Genomic DNA, 22,365 nt, shown 5'->3' on the forward strand with positions numbered 1-22,365 from the left:
ATGGCCCTGTCTGATGTGTATAGAAAACCTACCGACTTCTGTTTATTTATCTTGTATCCTGCTACTCTTCCATATTCCTCTATTTATGTAAGTGCTCCTGCTGTGGAGCTTTTGGGGTTTTCAACTTACAGGATCACGTTATTTGCAAATAGCAATAGTTTCACCTCCTCCTCTCTCATTTGGATCCCTTTGATTTCCTTCCGCTGTCTTATGTTGTTAGCCAGAACCTCCAAAACGATATTGAACAGAACTGGGGACGGGGGCATCCTTATCTTGTACCCTTTTTCAGTGGGATTGTTCTTGTCTTTTCTCCATTGACTACGATGTTGGCCGTTGGTCTTTCATAGATAGTTTGTATGAGCTTCAGGAACTTACCTTCCAATCCTACCTTCATGAGTGTCTTGATTAGGAATGGGTGCTGGATGTTGCCAAATGCTTTTTCTGCATCTATGGATATTATCATATGGTTTTTATCCTTTTTCTTCTTGATGTGATGTATAATATTGATGGATTTTAAGATATTACACTATCCCTGCATCCCTGGGATGAATCCTACCTGGTCATGGTGGATGATGTGTTTTGTATACTTTTGTATTCTCTTGGCCAATATTTTGTTAAGGATTTTTGCATCTATGTTGTTTAGAGATATTGGTCTGTAATTCTGCATACCTGTGGGGTCTTTGCCCTGCCTGGGTATCAAAGTAATGCTGGCTTCGTAAAATGAGTTTGGGAGCTTGCCGATCTTTTCTATGTTATGGAATACTTTTGTGTCAACTCTTCCCTGAATGCTTGGTAAAATTCTGCTGTGAAATCATCCGGCCCTGGGAACTTTTTTTGTTGATAGGTTTTTGATGACACTCTCTATTTCTCCTTTCACTATGGGTTTGTTGAGGTTCTTGATCTCTGTCTGAGATAATCTAAGGAGAGACTGTTTTTCCAAATATTTCTCCGTGTCTTCCAGATTCCTGAATTCATTAGAATACAAAACTTCATAGTACTTTGTGATTATCCTTTTAATCTCATTGGGGTCTGTTGTTATTGCCACTGATTCATCCCTCATTCTGGGTATTAATGTTTGCACCTTTCTATCTTTGGTAAGCTATGGCAGAGGACTGTCAATTTTGTTAATTTTTTCATAAAACCGGCTCTTAGCTGCATTTATCTTTTGCATTGTTCTCTTGTCTTCACACTGGTTTAACTCCTCCCTGATTTCTATTATTTCATTTTTCTTGCTATTGGAGGGGTTGTTCTGCTGACTCTGTTCCAGTTGTTGGAGGTTTTGCGTTAATGTATATGTCATAGCCTTTCTTTTTTCATGTATGCATTTAATGATATCAAGCTAGCTCTGATAACTGCCTTTGCAGTGTCCCATAAGTTTTGATACGTTGTATGCTCGTTCTCATTAGTTTCTAGAAACTTCCTAATATCCTATCTGATCTGGACCTGCACCCATTCATGTCGCAGGAGATTGTTGTTAATTCTCCAATTGGTTGCCCATGCTTTTCTGGACGTCCCCTTATTAATCTCAAGCTTTATGGCATGGTGATCTGAGAAAGATGTCTGGATAATATCTCTGTTTGAATTTACTCAGTCTGGACTTGTGTACCAGCATGTGGTCTATTCTTGGAAAAAAAATTCATGTGGATTTGAAAAGAATGTGAAACCCTTTGCTGTTGGATGGAAAGCTCTGTAAACGTCTATCAGACCCTGTTGCCTAATTACATTGTTTAGCTCTCTGGTCTCTTTCCTGAACTTCTCTCCCAGTGATCTGTCTTTCTCTGATAGTGGAGTGTTATGGTCACCTACTATTATTGTTGAGTCTGTGATTTCTTGTTTCATCTTTGTTTGATGAAATTCACCACGCCATTATTAGGAGCGTCAATATTCAATATGCTAAGTGTTTCCTGGTTTACTGAACCTTTGAGCATTATGTAGTGTCCCTCATTGCCTCCTTTTATGGTTTGGATCTTGAGGTCCATTTTGTCGGAGATTAAGATAGCCACCCCTGCCTTTTTGGAGTTAGCATTCGAGTGGTAAAATTTCTGCCAACCCTTTAGTCTTAGCATCTTCTTGTCTGTGCGCTTAAGATGTGGCCCTTGCAGGCAACAGATCGATGGATTATGTTTGCTGAGCCAGTCCTCAAGCCTTTGTCTTTTAAAGTACTAATTGAGTACATTGGAATTCAGAGTTATTATCACTATCTGTGGATTGCTAGTTGTCCTACCTGTTTTGTGTTTTGGGTCTTTACCTATCTCACTTCATATCAGTGTGCTGCATTTGAGTGGAGAGTTTCTATCTCGTCCTCTTTTCCATTTGAGACCATGTTGTTCTGGTAATTGTTGCTGGCATGTTGGATTCTAGATGGAGATGGACTATTTGGTGGTCTGTTTGTTCTTGGTGCAGCTTGATCCTCTGACCCTAGTGAGTCAGCCAGTATCTTCCACAAGGTCGGGTGACTTGCAGCATATTCTTCGAGTCTTTCCTTGTCCTGGAAGACCCTTATCTCGCCATCTATCTTAATGGATAACTTGGCAGGGTACAGGATTGGGGGGCATTTTTTTTCTTTCAGCTTTTGGAAGATGTTACTCAATTCTCTCCTCCTCTTCATGGTATCTGCTGATAGGTCTGAGCATATTCTTACCTGCGCTCCTTTGTATGTGACTGTCTTCCTTTCTCTTGCTTCTTATAAAATTTTGTCTTTTTCCTTTAAGTTGGATATTTTTACTATTATATGTCTTGGCGTGTTCTTCTTGGAATTTAGTTTATCTGGTGTCCTTTCTGCTTCCTGTATGAGTGTCTGGTTCTCCCTTGTTAGGATGGGAAAATTTTCTTCAAGAAATTCCTTTGCTATCTTGCCTGTCGACTTGTGTGTTGTGTTGTGCTTCGGTAGATCAATTATTCAAATATTATTCCTCTTCATAGCATCTGTCATTGATCTCAGGCTGGCTTCTGTTTCTTTAATTTTCCTATCTGACTGTCTTTCTCACTTGCCTAGGTCTGTTCGAGTGTCCTCGAGATCACTGATACGGTTCTCTGCCTCCTCAAGCCTAATAATAAATTCTGTGACCTTGTGTGTGGCTTCTGCTACCTCCTCTGTTAGCTCCTGCAGTTCCCTTTGGTGGGTGGATTTTATCTCCTCTATTGTGGACTTCATCTCCTCTATAATTGCATCCTCATTCTGGGTTGCTTCCCTCAGCTCCTGTATTACTGTGAGCAGACTTCTGAAGATTTCCTTCTGTGGAAGATCTGTATCTGTTTCTTCTATGAGAGATGTTAGCTCTGCTACTATGTTTTTTCATCTCTCTGGGTTGTGTTTTTGTTGTTGTTGGGAGTGATGTGGGCTGTTGATTTTTCCTTGATCTTTTTATAGGCCCCATGCTTCTGAGAGGCCAGGGTAACCTTATCTGTGTTACTATTAAGTATACTTTCAGGCAACTGCCAATGACCTACTATAGGGATTGGTCAGACTGCTGTGTAGGCAGAATTCCCCAACAGCTTATGATCCGCAGTGGTGAGATGCTTCAGCAACTGGAGTGGAGGCTGGAGCTTCAATGACTGCCCTCAGGCTGCTTTGACCTGGTTTGTCAGGGTGCCCTTAGCAGCCCATTTTTTGTTAGTAATAAAAAAGAATTTAAAAGAAAATAATTTAATAAAAAACAATTTAAATTTTTAACAAAATTTTGAGCAGAAAAAGAAAAAAATGGAGAGAGGATAACGGAGAATCTATAATAGGAGAGAGGAAAGAAATGATTACAGTAGAAGTGGAAGGAGAAAAAAACAGAAGGGAAACCTATAGAAAAGGGGCAGAAGGGAAGTACTAGCAATAATGAAAAAATGAAGAAAGAAGAGAGAAAAGGCAACACAGAAAGTAAAAGAAGGAAAGAGAAAAACCAGCACGAGATAAGATATATATATATATATATAAATTCCCTCCCTTTATTTTCCCAGTAAGCTCTAGTGATGCCTAATAGAACATGGTGGTGGGGGATGCCTCGCTGTCAAAGGACGTGGTGCTGATCTGGGATCCGGCGCGTGTGGGGGGAAATGCTCTTCAGATTAACAAGCCCCCCCCACCCCCACCCCCGGTTCCAGCAGGCCTATAGATCTGAGCCTGTGGGCAGAGGCTACACAGTTAGGAGCAGCCCTCCAAGGGCGGGCCTCCCCTCCTGCACTGGCTGGAAAATGCTGGGGCCACCAGGGGTGCTGAGAGAGGCACAGGCTCATGCGCCAGCCTCCTATGCCAGCTTGTAAGGACTGGGGCAGGCTTAGGAGCTGGCACTGGGGACTCCACTGGGTCTCTCAGTGATGAGAGCAGGCTAGAGCCCATAGATGGCTCCGTCAGGAACTGTAAAGCTGTGTGCCAGGCTCCCCAGCAGGCGGGGATGTTTATTGCTTAATCCACGGCCCTGTGAGCGGCACAGGCTCCGCAGGACGTGGTCGAGCCAGTTAGGACAGTGGCGGCTCTGGTGGGAAACAGCGGGCAATGGCACTTGTCCTCCGGCCAGGCTCAGAGCTGGGAGCCACTGTCCGCTGGCATCCCTGCAGCGCACCAGGCAAGGCAATGGCACTGCCGCAGGAGTGCGGAATCCTGTCGCTCGTGCTCCCAGTAGGCAGGGGCACCCGCTGCTGCACCTGGTGCTGTCAATGTTGGAAGGAGCCGCCCTTAACAGGCAGATTTAGGGTCCCCTGGCCGGACCTACAATTCTCCACAGGCCAGCCTGAAGTGACTTGGGCAGAAACGCAGTGTCGGGGGTAGAAGCAGGATAGGCTATGATGCAGCTCGCTATGGCAAGAAGTGCTTAGCGCAGGATCCTGGCCGGGAGTGGAGCGGGTGCTAAGCTGATAGGCGGGCGGCGTGGGGGGCGGCGGGCAAACAGAGTGCTGGTGGAGAGGACCCAGGTAGCGGTGTGGTCCACCGTGGGGGTCAGCAGGCAGCCCTGATGGCATACAGGTCAGTTACGTGGGCCTTGGATGAATGGAGGGAGGGACAAGGGCCCAAGGGCAGATAGCTGCCAAATGGGGAGAGGGGAAACATGGGAAAGGGAAGCTTCTCTCCTAGTGGGGTCCCATGAGTGGGCAGCTGCTGTAGGGAGTTCCACAACCACTGCTCACATCTCGGCAGGGCCGACAAGTGACTCTGGGCTCGGGGTGCCTGTCTGGGGATGGAGTGGGGCTGTAGCTAGTTTCAGCTGTGATGGCGGCAGCCTAGTGACCAGAGAGGTCCCACAAATCGGGTCCTGTATCACCAAGGCCCCTGCTCAGGACAAATACGTGTGGTGGGGCTGGGGTGTTGTCCCAGGGGGATATTTCACTCACCAGACTCCTATCTGTCAGCTACCTGGACACCAAACCCGCTTTGTTCTAAAGGGCTCTCAGAGGATGCGGATTTCCTGGTCCGCCATTCTGCTCAGAATCCAAAATCCAGAGTTCTTTTCTAAGGCTAAAGTTATTAACGAATTCTAAAATAAAATCCTTACTGTCAAGTCAATTCTGACTCATAGTGAAACTCTAGGAAAGACCAGAACTGCCTGCCGTGGTTTCTTAGGCCGTACCTCTTGACAGGTGCTTGGGAATGTGCTGCGATCTGCGTGGCGGCCCTCGAAACCACCAGGAGCTCTGAGAGAGCAAGAGTGAGCATTCCACTCCCAAGAGGAGTCACAGTCCCGGACACCGACGGGGGCCTCTGAGAAACCACACTGATTCTGTGATGGGAGGGAGGGAGCCACCTCTTTGCTGAAATAGAACGTCTCATCTTTCTCCTTTGGGGTGGCTGGTGGTTTCCAGCTGGGGACCTATGGTTAGCAGCCCAGTGCAAGACCCTCTAGACCGGGTCTTTCCTCTAGCCAGGGAGAGTCCAATAAATGGCGGTGCATGAATTTTTAAGATCTCAGTTGCTACCTACCTAATTAGGATATTTATCATCGTCACTGTGAACTGTATGATGACAATGAATTTTGGTGTTCCTTATGTCTATGGCTCTGAGCTCTCGAGCCCAGCCACTCATTTGATTTTTGGTTATGTTTAAGACACACACAACAATCTGACGCTTGGGAGCATCAGTATTTGATTCATTGTTGCTTCCTAAAATTGGTGAGTTATCAACCAATTATTTTTAGTGATTTGGATGCTTGCTTTCTTGCTCACTATTTGTCTATGTGATTGTTGTTGTGTGCACTAGAGTTGGTTCCAACTCAGAGTGGATCTGTGAACAACAGAATGAACACTTCCTAGCCCTGCACCACCCACAATCATTTGCAGCCATCGTGTCGATTCATCTCATTCAGGTTTCCCATTTTCTGCTGACACTCTACAAACCAAACATGATACCTTGCTGGTGGAATTGGTGTTCCCATAACTATATGTTCATGAATATTTTGTATTTTGTTAATAGACCTCTCCAATATTGAAACTTGGGGTTGGATTTCTTTCTTCAGTTCTTACAGGTTGAGAAGCGATGAAGGTGTTCCTCCCTTTGCTTGGCGTTCCAAGGCTTTGCCTATCTCGTTATAACATGTTCACTTGTCCTGGGGAGGAGCCCTCTGAACCTTTCTGTTTGGATCTGTTACTTCATCGCTTTTGATTTCACCCTTTCTTCCCTTGGCTTTAGCTACTCCAGGAGAAAAAGGATGTCTCAGAGTCTTTTCTGAGATGCATTTTAGTTTTTCCCTCTCCTTCTTCTCCTTTTCTTACCTTTTGAATGCCCTTTTGCTTTCTTCATCTGGTCTTCAGTTATTAGCATTCAGTACATTAAATTTAACCTTAAAATGATTCCTTAAGTTCGGTGGGATATATTTAAATACATACTTATACGGTAATAGACGTGTTTTAAATTTCTTCTGCTTCAACTTGAATTTCCTTATGAACAATAACTATTTTACAATTGGCCTCTGGTCTTTTGCCGACTAATTATAATTGAATTTCTCTATGATCTGTTTTTTTTCAGATGGAGTTATGTTGATTAATACTACTATAATAATTATTATTCTTATAAATATGCTTCTCTCTCAGTGAAGCTTATGGCACTTACTGTAGATTGTATTCACTGTCTCACATATAGACCTTCTCCATATGTCTCTTATTCAGAAAAATGTCATTCAATAGTAAATGGTGAATTGTCAGGGAAAAAATATAACAAGGATTAAACATGTAATAAATGTGTTTTCACTGCCAATGTGAGATGCAATAGTTTTACATGATCTTAGGTGTTTTTAAAGTGATATATAAATATATATTTTAAAGCTATACATATGCCAAACAAAACCGATTGCCATTGAGTCAGTTCTGACACTAAAATTTTACCAGAACAGAAGGGCTTAACTTTCTCCAAGGAGTGGCTTGGTAGTAATGAAAGTCCAACACTGCTTTTAGTGTACACCTGACAGCACTGGCTGTATCATCTACCTATCTACCTATCTATCTACCTATCTATCATCTATCGTCTATCATGCACCTACTTATGTATATAAACATACAAAGATGCACATATTGAATGCTGCTATGTGAACCGTTGGCCCTACCTTGGTCATCAAATGGATGTGGTTTTACTTAGGTGTGGTTTTGAATAATCGTTCACATAGAGAAGCAGTGTTCAATAGAAACAAATTAACATCGTCAGCCTCAAGTCACTCTGTGTGAATATTAGTGTCGCTTCTATAGCATTGACTGATGACAGGCTTATTATAAACCCAAGGTACTTTTAAGGGCATAAATAAAAGAAACATCCTTTCATAAATTTTCTCTCCCTAAGTCGCCCGGACAGATATCAAATGACACACTAGTTTCCAAATCTATCATAGAGCCTTCACTAAATACCATTTACCTGTGTATATTTATGGCATTTCCATAGGGTTCTTCACATGTATTATTTTTTCCTCATCTACAATGGCATTTTATTTTTCTTTCACTTCTTTTCAGTAAAAGCACATGGCTGATGTTTTAAGGCATAATGTTCCACAGTGGAGTAATATTTGAGGTCATATATGGCTCTAGCAGTTATCAAATGCCTCGGCTTCAACCGCAGAATTTAATCATCTGTAAAAACCAGTTATAGGCTCATATCCTTCTCCAACATGAGCATTATTCCTCATACGGCAAGGTAGAACAAAACGGATTCCACAAAACACCACAGAAAACAAAAGAATTAAATATTTTGTTCTTGTCTCATATGAATTTGGAAGTTCTGTGCTTTTGGTGATTTCTTTCAATATGCATTAATTATTTAATGTTTGTTCAGTACTTTGAAGACGAAGTACACTATATAACTGCTAAGTGTTATTAATGGGGTTATTATGGGAGGTTAGTTTAGAAACAAGGATTAGATCAAGAATAGCACAAGGGAATGTACTAAGAAGAAAATAAATGAGATTTGTGAATAGACACATTCCACGTCTGAAATGCTTTGGTTTTCTTGTGAGAGGGGCTATACTTAACTTTTCTGAGCTCAGTTTTAACAAAAAGTCCTACTTTCATGTAACCCAAAAGGATATAGGATGTTTCTATTGTGTTAATTAAAATTCTCTACTTTATCTCTAGGTTTGTCTATGAGTTCTGTGTAGTGATAATCACTTCACAGGGTACACATAAATATTGTCTCCTCAAAATTACTGTTTAAATTGATATTCCCTATACAAAGCTTCCTGGATTGCATGTGATTTGAAACTTTAGTCTATATCTTATTTGTATCATGAGACAATTAATAGTCAAGTTCCTCTATATTGAATAAAACAAAAAAGATAGATTCTCATCTTTGCTGGAGTACAATAATTAATTTCACCTTTGCCCCTCTGAACACTTTGTAAATAAACCTCGGTTTATTTTGCAGTAAATGAGATCTAGATCGGTTTCAAATTTTAGGGCGCTCAATAACATTGCTTAATTCTCACAATTTACCATGAAGGAAAAAAATTATGGATATTTTAAGGTGTTGAAGCTCCAGACCAAAAAAGGAAAGATGCAATTTACAATGATTTTGATAACAGAGGTTCATTTGTGCAGTCAGTTTTATCTGGCAGGTTCTGTGCTCTTTTATATTCAAGGCAACTATGTACTTTCTCCTTTCCCTTCTAATTCTATTCTATTGTTTTTCTTGGGGAGTGAACTCTGAAGAACACTTTTGTCTGTTGACAGAAATGGAACCGAAGACTATTTTCATGGAAGATTTATGATACATAGCCAATTAGATCTGGATTGCAGATAGCAAATTAGTTTTGAATTTGTCTCATTCAGAAATCATTGACAAGTGTGATTCATCATTATAATTTCGCAGGGACTCATAGCAGATCATAGCTTGCACCATAAATGATGCTGTTATCACAATCCATCATGGTTAAATAGTGGTCTAGAGGTGGATGAAGGGGAACTTGGAATAATATATAAACATTGATAATTAGATGTTGGTTTGAAGTGGGGGCATGGGAACTTGTCTGGTTCTGTTACCTTAGTTTTCACTAAGTAGATGAAGAAGTGTTTGTTTGCTACTTTTGAATTGTATTCAGAAACTAACAAACTAAGCTTTGTTTACTTTCTATTTAAATTTTATTAAAATAGCACCAATGGAAAGAATGTCAGGTGACATAATCCATCTTTTGTGACAATTTTTAAAATATTGAGTGGGTGTGTTGGTAAGGGTTGACTAGAGAAACACATTCTTAAAGACACTCATGTGTGTATAAGAAAGAGCTTTATATACAAGAGCAATTGAATATTGAGAAAAAATCCCAGCTCAGTCCAGATCAAGTCCATAAGTCTGATATAGCCCATAAGCCTGATACCAATCTATAAATTCCTCTTCAAACACACAACACATGCAATGACACCAAATGCGGGAAGATCTCAGGCCAGTGGGTGGAAAGTCTTGTGGATTTAGTGGCAGTGTAAGTATTTCAGAGCTGGCATGGGTTTCCCCAGGGCTCCTCCATCTCCAGGGCTCTAGCATAGATTCGTGTGTCTTGTCATCAGGAACACCAAGCAGAGAGCATGTGCATCCTGCCTCCAGCGAGCTATTCATCTCCATAGCGCCTCCAAATGTGGTCATCAAACAGCAACCTGATTGACAGGCTAAACCCCACCCCTTCACTCTTAATAGTCTCAAATTGGCACCAGATTATACGTGGTAGTTACATGATCTATTGTCAGTTTGGAATTTATGAGTAAAGGGGTAGAGTTTAGTCTGTCAATCATGTCACAGCTTGATGATCACATTTGGAGGCTCTAAGGAGATAAATAGCTGGTTGTAGATGGGACACATGCTGCTCACTCCCTGGGAGACATTAAAGCTGACACGTCACATGGAGCTACGCTAGAGCCCTGGAGATGGAGGAGCCACGTGGAGACCCCTTTCAGCACTGAGATGCTTCCACCACCACTGGATCCAGAAAACTTTTCATCCACTAGCCTGTGATCTTCCTGCAATGGGCATCATTGCATGTGTTGCATGAGTCTGAAGAGGAATTTATAGATTAGTATTGTACACATGGGCTAATATCAGACATGGATTTGATCTGGACAGGGCTGGGAGGTTTGCTCAATATTCAATTGTTCTTGTATATACACCTATTTCTTATACACATATAAGTCTCCCTAGGTTTGTTTCTCTACTCTACTCAGAGTAATGTATTATGTAACTACCACAGTTAGATTTGACAAAAGTTTCAAAATTATATTAAAAACATCTTCTCAAAGGACCTGATTTATTTTCAGAAGGTAGAAAGGCAACACAATGAAAACTCAGCCTATTGTTTTCAACTAAGTGCTTTTATTCCAATTGCAAACATTCTGCCCCCTTGGAATTCCCCAGAGGATTCTGAAGTCTCTGTGAGTTTGTAATTTAATTATTCATTCAATATATATTTGCTGACTACTTTATTTGATGATCTAGGCATTGAAATATACCATTAAGAAAATAGATGAAAAGTGTCTTCCCTCATAGAGATGACTGTCTAGTAGGAGGGATCAGAAAACATTGAGAAGGCAGTCTGTATTTTTTGTCTCCCAAGGGACAATGTTTCATTCTGCTGTGCGTGCTGTTGCTAGGTTTAGCACTGAATCAATGGCCCCTAACCATAAACAAGTCGCCTGAGCGGAGGCCTTTAACTCAGAACGCTGTCTGATAAAAAGGCTAGAGAGGGAATCCTTTTTTCTCTCTCCCAATTCTGTCTCCTTATCACAATAGCCTTCCCCTTGTTTTGTGCACACTGTAACTTGCTCTATGTCTTTATTCGGAGTGGCCATCAAACATCACTGGTCAAGCCCACTTCTACATTATATCTGTATATTGCGCACCTGTTCCTGGAGGGAGATTAAGGGGCTCTCTTTTGATCATTGCCTGTGAGAAGGTTGTGAGGTTTACCTGGCATGAGCCAGGAGGAAGGATGCTCTGGCTATGGGAGACTTACCCCCACAATGGAAATTCATTTGACTTTGTCTGTTCTCTTAAAGCAAGGATGGTGAGACTTCATTTCATGTACTTTGCGCATATTATCAGGAGAGACCAGTCCCTGGAAAAGCACATCATACTTGCTAAAGTCGAGAGGCAGCAAAAAAGAAGAAAGATCCTTGAGAAGACACACTGACACAGTGGATGCAACAGTGGGCTCCCAGATAACATTTGTGAGGCCAGTGCAAGATGGCACAGGGCTGTGTTCTTTGGTGCATAGGGTTGCAGTCACATTAGTCAAAACCAACTCAAGGAAAGCTAACAACAATTATCCTGTGAGTAAATTTTTATCTTCTGCACAGTGAGAGCATATAGTTTGTATTTTTCCTTAGCAACCTAGAATCCGACAGAAAATATGACATAAAATTTACAAAAAAGTTATTCTTTGTATAGCATAGGGTGGAATTTCCCCCATAGAGTTCCCTATTCTGTAATCTTTATGGGAAGAGATTTCTAGATCTTTTCTTCCATGAAGCTGCTGCTGAGTTCCAATGCCAATCTTTCCATTAGCATCCACGTGGTCTAATCAGTGCACCAGTGGGGCTCCTGAAGTATGTTTAGAAAGTGTTACCTTAAAAAATAATAACCCAGATATTTTGGAAAGAACTACTGTACATATGCAAATATACTTTATCCTTTGGAGGGGAATTAAAAGAGGCAAAGCTATAAGAAGGAAGGGACTATGGTCTGAATTTCTTCATAGAAGGCTGCTGTCTTCAACTCAAATGGAATGCTTTGTTAGCAAAACAGATATTTTTATTGAATTGACTCACTAAGATTTCTGGCATTATTTTTATATCTAATACACTAGCTTGATTAATATATGTGGATTCTATGCACATATTTGAAAGCAAATGTATGCCTATTACTCTGCTAAATATCCAGGAAACTGTATGTTTCCATTTCCATATGTGGACAAAAGAATTTGTGAATGCTTTTCATGAAAAAGTGTTAATGAATATTTAAAATTTTACTGGAGCCTTTCTTATTTAGGGTCCATTTGTCTATGAAAGGTTTTTTTTTAAATATATATATTTTTTCATAGCACAGAGCTGACTCTGCAAGATAGTCCATAATTATTTGCATAACAATATGAAGATATGCAAAAATTACAAATACAGCGACCCCTCCATACTCTCCATTTGTTTTGTGTGAACTTGAATGAGCCAAGTTCCTAGAGGTTTGGCAGTTAACACCTAGTAGTCCCCCATGATGAGCTTTCAAAGCTTGGTCTGCTTCCAGTATAAGTAGATTCTGTATAAAACTTGCTTGATTTTTGTTTGGACTGAAACCTGAATCTTGCATCTTGACTTTTCATTCTATGGACTTGAGTCGGTGGCTGGCATTGCCTGCCAGCCTTTGATTCATCGACCTCTCCATACAGAAGCCTGGCATCGTATGTGCTGATCTTAGCACCGTTAGTGTCTGCACCTGTTTGAGTTGTGTGAGTCAAGAAGGAACTTGCTCGCCTCCACAACTATACTTCCTTATATAGACTGCTCTCTCTCTCTTCACTGATCTGCATGTCTGGAGAACTCGGCTGAATACACCAGGGGATATTCCAGAATATTTCCCTCTACATTTAGGTTCAGAATCCAGATTACTTTTAGTTTATGGTAACTCAATATTACTCCGAAGCAGAGCAAAGCAAGAGGATATATGGAGTGTGATGTAGTGGCTTTTAAGTCCCAGACTTGAAAATTACATGCACCACTTCTGCTCACATTTCTTGAACCAACGTGAGAATTTCTGCCATGCCTAACAGCAAGGCAGAAGAAATTTAAATTTTCCCACGCGTCAGAAAGAAAATAACTGTATATCCATACGTATTCCATACCTAATATGAGTGTGTTTTCATTTTACATCTATTTGGTTAATAATTATAAATGTTTTTTGGAAACATTGTACAAATTCACTCTGTTCCAGTAGTTTGCAGCATTAGTAATGCTCAACATCACTGTCATCACTTGATATTGTCAGACTTTAAAATTTTTGCCAATCTGGCAGATGTGAAACAGTGTCATATTGAGTGTTTAATTTGCCTCTCCATGGATGATAATGAGGACAACCATCATTTCATGTATTACCTCTTCTGTCAAATATCGTTGCTATAGATCCAAATTTCTATCAAGTTATTTGTCATATTCTCTTTGATTTGAAGTTTAAAAATATATCATAAATTCTAATTTGCTCTAAACTTTTATGTTGCAAATCTTTTCAGAGTTTATGGTATGTCACTTTATTTATTGTGACTTTTGATGCTAAATATTTTTAATTTAATGTTTTCAATTTTATCATCTGTCTCATGACACTTTTGCACTCTGTGCCTTGCTTAAGAAAACCTGACTTTCTTAACCCTGAGACATTGATATTTCTTTTTTCAAGTAGTTTCATAGTTTCATTTTATATTCAACCATCAAAATCACCTAGAACTTAATTTGAGATTTTGGTGACATAAGGATTTTTAACATATGAATAACCAATATCAACAGCACTTCCCATTAAGAAACCCTTTTTCCTCCAATGATGTACAGTGTCAGTCTGTGTTTATACATTTTACAGAGAAGCATGAATTTGTTCTGGGGCTTTCTATTATGTTGCTTTCACTAAGTTTTTGTGCTTGTTATTGTTGACATACAATAATTGTGATGAGTGTGCGGGATTGAATGGTGTTTTGTTTTGTTGTACATGGTGTTGTTGTGCAGGGGAATCGACCTAATGGTCCCTAACGAAAATAACAACATAAGAACTGTCTAGTGCCTTGGGAATGTATCAGGAAATAAAAATTGAATATCCTTTTTTCCCTTGTTAAGCTTTTGTTCTAATAGATGAGACAGGCAGTAGTACTGACATATGTTGTTGTTGTTGTTTGCAGATGCCATCCGGTCAGTTCCAACCTATAGCAGCACTGTGAACAGCAGAAGGAAACACTGCTCAGTCCTGTGCCCTGCTCACAATTGTGGATTGTTTGAGCCCATTGTTGGGAGCACTGTCGACCCATCTCCTTGACAGCCTTCTTCATTGTCACAGCCCCTCTGCTTCACCAAGCTTGATGCTGTTCTCCGGGGACTGGCCTCTGATGACAACATGTCCAAAGGATGAGTCACAGTTTTGCTGCCCCTGTCTCTAAGGAACACTGGCCCTACACCTTCCAAGAACTCTAAACAGTCCGTTACACTTTCAATGTATCTTCTGCAGCGTCACACTTTAAATGCGCCGATTCTTCTTTGGTCTTCCGTACTCAATGCCCAATGTTCACACACAGATGAGGCCATTGAAAGTCCTATGGCTTGGGTCAAGCAAACTTTAGTCCTTAAAGAAATATCCCTGCTTTCCAATACTTTGAAGAGGGTTTTTGTACAGCAGATTTATCCAGGGTTTTTGTCTTTGAACCTCTTGACTGAAGCTTCCATGGGTATTGATTTTGTATCTAAGCAAGTCAAAATCCTCGACAACATCAAGCTTTTCTACATATACCATAATGTTAACCATTGTACAGTTGTGAGGATTTGGGTCTGCCTTCTTTATGTTGGTTTACAATCCATATCGAAAGCTGAAATCCTTGTTCTTTATCAACAAGTGTTTCAATCCTCCTTACTTCCAGCAAACAAGGGTGTGTCATCTGCATCTTGAAGGCTGCTGATAAGCCTTTCTTCAATCGTGATGTGACATTTTCTTCATATAATCCAGCTTCTTTTGCAACTTCCTCAGTAGACAGACTGAATAAGTATGGTAAGAAGATATAACTCTGACTCATACCTTTCGTAATTTAAAATCATGTGGTAGTCCCTTGTTCTATTCACACAACTGCTTCTTGATCCATATACAGATTCCACATACGAAAAATGAAGTGTTATGGAATTCCCTTTCTAAAGTTGATCCATGGTTTGTTATGATATATAGTCAAGTGGTTTGGCAATAAGACACAAGTAACCATCTTTCTGCTTTTCTCTGCTTTGAGCCAAGATCCATCTGTCATCAGTCATAATATCCCATAACCCATGCCCTCTGCTGAATCTAGCCTGAACCTGTGGCAGCTCTCTGTCAATGTACTGCTACAATCACTGTAGAATGATCTTCAACAAAATTTTACTTGCATATGTTATCATGGTATTAGTCTATAATCAGAACATTTTCTTGGGTGACTTTCTTTGCAACAGGTAGAAATATGGATCTCTTCCCCTCAGTTGGATAAGTACCTGTCCTCCAAATTTCCAGGTAAACTAGTAAGTGCTTCCTCAGCATGTGGAAGTATTTTCAGTTGTATTCCATTAATTTCTAGAGCCTAGTTTGGGGCTGATGCTTAGGTGTAGCTTGAGTTTCTTTCTGCAGCACTGAGATTTTTGTTCGCAATACTACCTCTTCTAATGGGGGAGCGTGGCCTAGTTCCTTTGGTACAATGCTCTGTGGATTATGTCCATCTTCTCTTGCTGCTTCCTCCCTCATTCAAGGTTTACTCAGAGAATCTTTCAATATTGTAACATGAGGCTTAATTTTGTCTTGAGCTCTTTCAGGTTAAGGTATACTGAGCACGTTCTTCCCTGTTGGTTTTCTAACTCTAGGTCTTTGCACATTTCATTATATTTTAATCTGTTTTCTCAGGCTGCCCATTGCAACTTTCCATTCAGCTCTTTGATTTCATCATTTCTTGCATTTGCTTCAGGCAGTCTAAAATTAAAAGCAAGCTTCAGAATCTCTAGTGTTATTCACTTGGATCTTCTCTTTCTTTCTTATCTTCTTAATAAACTTTTGCTTTCTTCCTGCCTGATAGTCTTGATGTCCACCCACAGCTCATTGGGTTTTATATCATTAGTGTTGAATGCATTGACTCTGACCATGATATGCTTTCAAAATTCAAGTGGGATAAACTCATGGTTATATTTTGGCTCTGTGGACTTTTAATTTTCTCTCGCTTTATCGTAAAATTACATATGAACAATTGATTGTTCCCTCAGTCGGACCCTGGCATTATTTTAAATGCTGACATTTAGCTTTTACATCATCTCTTCCCATGAATGTAGTCAATTTCATTTTTTTGTATTAATTCCATATGTAAAAGTCAATGTGTATTGTTACCTTTTGTGTTGCTAAAAAACTATTTTCTATGAACAAATTGTTGGTCTTTCAAAATTCTATCAGATTATCTGATATTTATATCACTAAGACCATATAATAATTTATAAATTAATCATTGTTAAAATTTATAAATTTATTATAGGAATGCCAACAGTAAGAGAGATGTTATTTTAATTAAGAGAAGAATCTCATTTGATAAGACATATGAAGAAGGCAAGAGACAAAATCAAACTCTATGCCACTGAGTCAATATCAACACATAATGACCCTTTAGGACAGGGGAAAACTGCACCCTTGTAAGTTTCAGTGACTGTGACCCTTTACAGGAATAGAGAGCTCCCACTTTATCCCGAGTTGCTGCTCATGGTTTTGAACTGCTGAGCTTGCAGGTACAAGTCCAACACATGAATACTACACCCCCAGGCTATGAGCCCTGTGAATAAAGCAAGGAATGTGTTATTCAGCTATCCAAGGCAAGAACATACTCAGTGGAAATGCCATGAAAAAATTGTGAAGTTGGCATTTACCATTCCAAGTACATACACATACATATTAATGCATACACATTCCCAGTTCATACACATAACATAAAAATGCATACACACATGTACAAAATGTGAGGTCAAAGAGTGTTGCTACAAAATCCTATTAAACTTTATTAAACAGAAATATCAAACTGAATTATTTTTCTTGACATATATTCCCAATCTAGGTCTACACACCACTATTTTAGCACTTTAATCTTTTCCCAAGGAAAAGTGCTCCTCAATTCAATTTAGACCACGTCAAAGAGCACTGTTTCATCTGTGTTTTGTCACTGTTGTTAGGGGACGTCTAGTGCGTTCTGACTTCTAGTAACCTTATTTAGAACAGAATGAAACCCCGCCAAGTCTGGGGCTACCCCACAGTTCTTCTTCCGTTTGAGCCCAGAGATGCAACCTCTGTGTCCGCTCATCTTGTTGTTTGTCAAGCATTACATGCTTCTCCATGGACTGCTCTCTCCTGACATACTCTAAGTTGGTGAGACAAAATCTTATAAGCCTTGCCTCTAAAGAGCAGTCTAGCTGTACTTCTCCCAAAACAGATTTGTTTGTTCTTTGGATAGTCCGTGGTACTTTTAATATTCGTTTCCAACAGCATAATTCAAATGTTAGCCACCATATGTGTTGTAAAAGGTATTTGATATGAATAAGTCATTGGGCTTGCAAAATTCTATCATGAACTCTGCAGGGTTTTTTTTCCCTACCACCAAGACCATTTTTTCCAACTCCTCTTCTTCTTTGTTTGCAACTCTTTCAATCCAATTGCGTGTTATCCTCTATGCATCTTGCTTGCATGTTTGATCAATTTTAATTGAAGATATTGATAGAAATTTTCAACTTCATCACTAGTCTCAGTAGTTGGTGCATACATTTGAGCAATGGTTCTAATTGATGGAATTTCCTTGAATGTGAGTAAATATAATCTTACACTGACAGCATCGTATTTTAAGGTAGATCCTGAAATGCCATGTTAGACAATGAATGTAATGCCGTTCTTCTTGATTGTGTCATTCCCACCTAAGGTAATCCTATGCTTTTCTGATTCAAAATAGTCAATACCCACCTATTTCAGTTCACTGATGTCTACAATGTCATTTTACTCATTTGGTTTCATTTTTTACATTTTCCAATTTTCTTAGATTTTACATTCCAAATCCCAATTAGTAACTGATGTTGGCAGCTGCTTTAAAAACCTTATTTTGAGTACCAGCAATAGTCTGCTTCTTTTTATGAGCAGTTCAGTATCTGATCATGATTATTCTGTCCAGAAGATTCCCTTAGCTAATTCTTCAGAAGTGGATGGCCTATTGCTTATTCCTAGCCTGCTGTTAGTGTGGAAGCTCCACTGAAGGCTGTTTACTTTGGGTGACATTGCTGGGATTTGAAATACCGGTGACATAGCTTCTATCCTCACAGCAACACACAATCCACCACAACATGGCAAACTGACGGACACGTGGTGGCTTGATATCTTTACCAAACTCAGATCATGTTCCTTTGAGATGATTTTATGTTTTAAGTGCAAATAAGTCTGAAGTAGGTAAGATAAGGTGGATAAGGCAAGGTTTCCTGAAAGAAAACTAATAGTGAAGCTCTTACTATCCTTTAAAATAACAAGTAGGTACATTTTTATAATGGAAAAAAATCTTAGGCCTAACTTTCTTGACCTTTTCCTCACCAATGGCGTTTTCAAATCTCTTCAAACTTCATATTAAGCTCCCATAATGATATAGTTTCTTCTTAGCAACTCTATTACTAGCACTTTTTTTATCCCACCCATTTCCAGAACCTCTTAGCTGACCTATCTGCCTGACTTTCACTGACCCATCAGATCTCTAAGAAAACAGTCTGAATTGAATTTTTTTTAAAGGTACCCAAAGAAACTAAGTCAAGTGTCGAGAAAAGTTGCCTTCACCTATCCACTAATCAAAAGAAACACACTTAGACTCCTTTTGTTTGGAATAAGCTTTTGCTTTTATGAATGCTAGCAGTAGTGCTTTTGACATACTCGTGTGTGTGTTTGTACACATATATACAAGGAGATTTCAAAAAGGGGTAGAAAATCCCATTATATTTAATTGCCTTTTTAATGAAACTTCTGAAGTGCTCTCATATATGTTGACCCTTGGACAACATTTTAAATTGACAGGTCCATTTATACTTGGGTATATATTTTCCTCATTGGTATTATAGTGAACTCGAGTGTTGTCCATATCCACTTAAAATACCATAGGAAGCTCATTAGCTCTGTGTGAGCAGTTACGGAGAGAAAAACTGCTCACCCAGAGATGATTAGTGCCCCTGGGACTTATAAGCAGTCATGCACAACACTTGAGCTCACGGCAATAGTAACAGGAAGATAAATCTGTCTTCAATACTTTTCAAATCTATGTTGTTGACGAGTCAATTATCGGTGTGTGTGTGTGTGTGTGTGTGTGTGTGTGTGTTTATCATATACTGGAACATAACTTGGAGCACTGGTTGTATAGTGGTTACCAGTTTGGTTATTAACTGCAAGGTCAATGGTTCAAACCACCAGCCACTCTTCAGAAGAAAGATCGTTGCTTTCAACGCCCCTAAGAACTGACACTCTCAGAAAGCCAGAGAGGTAGGTCTACCCTGTCCTCGAGGGTCCCTATCAGTTGACATCAACTAAGTAGCAGTGTGTATGTGTAATGGACATTTTCTCACTTCCTTGTGGTCATTTATTCTTCTACATGAAAATTTATATAAAATTTCTTTCAGGAAATATTCTTATATTGTTGAAAGTGGTTTGCATTAGGATCATTATCAAAGTCACTTCATTTTGAACTTTAAATTCATCCTTGTTTTATATATAAAATACTGTATGAGGTATAATAAAAATAAAATATGTATGCAATTCTGTCTGCATCCAGTTAAGAAGAGTAGATAAGTTAACATATATGGAAGTGTTTATCAGCAAATGGATCTATAAACGCTTATGCAATTTGAATTGCCATATATGCTCATGTATAGCCGAGTTTTTCAGCAGATTTTTATGTAGTTTTTGTGGTAAAATTAGGTGCCTCAGGTGATACTCAGGTTAACTTACACTTGAGTATATATGGTAAAATCTTATGACAACTCCTGATTAACCTGGTTAGCCATCTTTTACAGGATGAATTCTTTGATGCTTGATGCAGGTTTCTCAACCACCAGTAGATTTTAATAAATCAGAATAATTCCCAAACTATCCTTCTAATCAAATTCCTTCAGTTCTCTCTATCGCCTGTAGGATAAAATTGGAATGCGGCAAGCTATCCAACACCACTCATCATCTAGAGCTGGCATTTTTCCAACCCACCTCTAGCTCTTCCCCTATCCACCTGTTGTTCTGCTCACTCCTAGGAGCTCTATAAATGCTACTGCCTATTCCCAGAATGCACTATCCATATCCAAGACTGTGGCTACAAGCTACAAGCTTTTCATGCTTTCTTTGCTACTTAGAGGAACAAGTAGATCTAACTCTTTGCTATGTGATCATTTCTAATTGTAACATATTTTATGCATATGGAATCTCTGAGGTCAAATCCAATTTGACTGGTTTAAGATCATTGTAAACTACAGTTGGCTTAAAGCAAGAAGAATCCCTTAAAATCTGCACCCTACAAAATTAAACGTGTTATGACAGCTCAAATAATACGTAATCCTGGAATTACTGCATAATTGGACCTGGCATCCCTTTATGACTCCTGTGAATTGTCAATGGCCTTGACATGGCACTATGTGTTTCCAATAATTTCATGGTGAGAATCTCATCATTACTTGGTGCTGAGAAAAACACACCACGTGGTTATTAGTTGTTCTTATAATACCTCTCAGATGAGATCTGTGGCCCAATAAATCTATTTCTAAGAGCCCCTCTTGCCTATAAATGTGCCCTCATGATTTGGTGAGCACATTAGCTGCTTTCTTTGTAGGGAGATCTATGCCTGAGAAATAAACTTGGCTGACCAGTCTATGAACTCAAATCATCTATTTTTTTTTTATTGATTTAGCACTGACTTGCTTAACCTATTAGAGCATCTCATTTTGCCAGGCTATAGAGCAGGGTGAAATTTCTCTTCAATGCCTTGCTCCTCCCAGTAGCCCTGTGAGGTAAGCGGTCATAAATGTCAGTTGCAGAACGTGCACCCCAAACTTCTCTATCGAGCTTATTATGCAACTGTCCCTTATGCGGACTGATTTCCCTCCCAGAAGTAAAATGATACTGGTACCCACACGAATTCTGGCTTCGTTTGTCATTCGATCATGTTCTCTCTTTTAGTGTGCCCTGAATTGCAGCAAAATGATGTTAGGATCTTCCTTCAATTATACTTTCCCATATCGGTGAGTCTTGCCTAAAACACAGGGATTGTTTTTCATACATTCAAGATCTGGTCCACAGCACAAGTTGATGCTCTTCTCCCCTCCACCAGATGTATTTCCCGAAAGGATGCTAAGAGAAGCCTGCGTCCCTGAAAAGTGCCACTGAGAAAGTTCATTCTCTTTGTTTTTGCGGTCAACATTGCCCACTTAGCAGGCAGTTTTATTGAGCTGTGTACATTGAGAGTTACATCTTTTTGAAAGTTCATTGTTCGGTGACTTCGACATCACTGTCTCACTCTAGACCATAAGAAGAAATTGTGAGGTGCATAAAGCATACAGCCATCAAGCTAATTCTCATCTACACACCCTCAGTATCACTTTGCAGGTTATTCCTGAGCCATAGTCTGTCTTCAAAGCTCTACATTATTTCTATTGGCAGCAAACCTTGTGCCCAAGCTTTACTAAAGCAAGTCTGTGAGATTTATATAAGAAAGGTCTATATAAATTAATCATGAAATTCCTATATTAAGTGTTTTCAACATGGTAATGTAATGTTAGGCCCCTTAGTTTGCACTTGGGATGCATCCACAGCCAAAGTGTCCTCTCTCAATCAGCAATGGATTGCAGCCGCCCCCAACCACACACACACACACACACACACACACACACACACACACACACACACGCTCCACCCAAAACCCTATGTCAGAAACCTAGCCTTATACCTGTGGAAGGAAAATCATTGGCAAATAGGCCATTATGTTATTGAGGCCGTACTCAGTGTAGAGTGTGCTTTACAGCAGTCACTTCTGAGGTATAAATGGAGCAGGATAAACACAGGAAATAGTAAACAAATTGGGAGACGGGTGGATGGAGACCACATGGAAATTATTAAGAAATGCTGAGAAGAACATAGAGACACTGATACAGCGATTTTTTTTTTCCTCTCGAGAAAACAGAGAGATTGCCCCCAGAGCAGGCCCC

This window comes from Tenrec ecaudatus, chromosome 3 (genome assembly GCF_050624435.1).
Source record: "Tenrec ecaudatus isolate mTenEca1 chromosome 3, mTenEca1.hap1, whole genome shotgun sequence".
Classification (NCBI taxonomy): domain Eukaryota; kingdom Metazoa; phylum Chordata; class Mammalia; order Afrosoricida; family Tenrecidae; genus Tenrec; species Tenrec ecaudatus.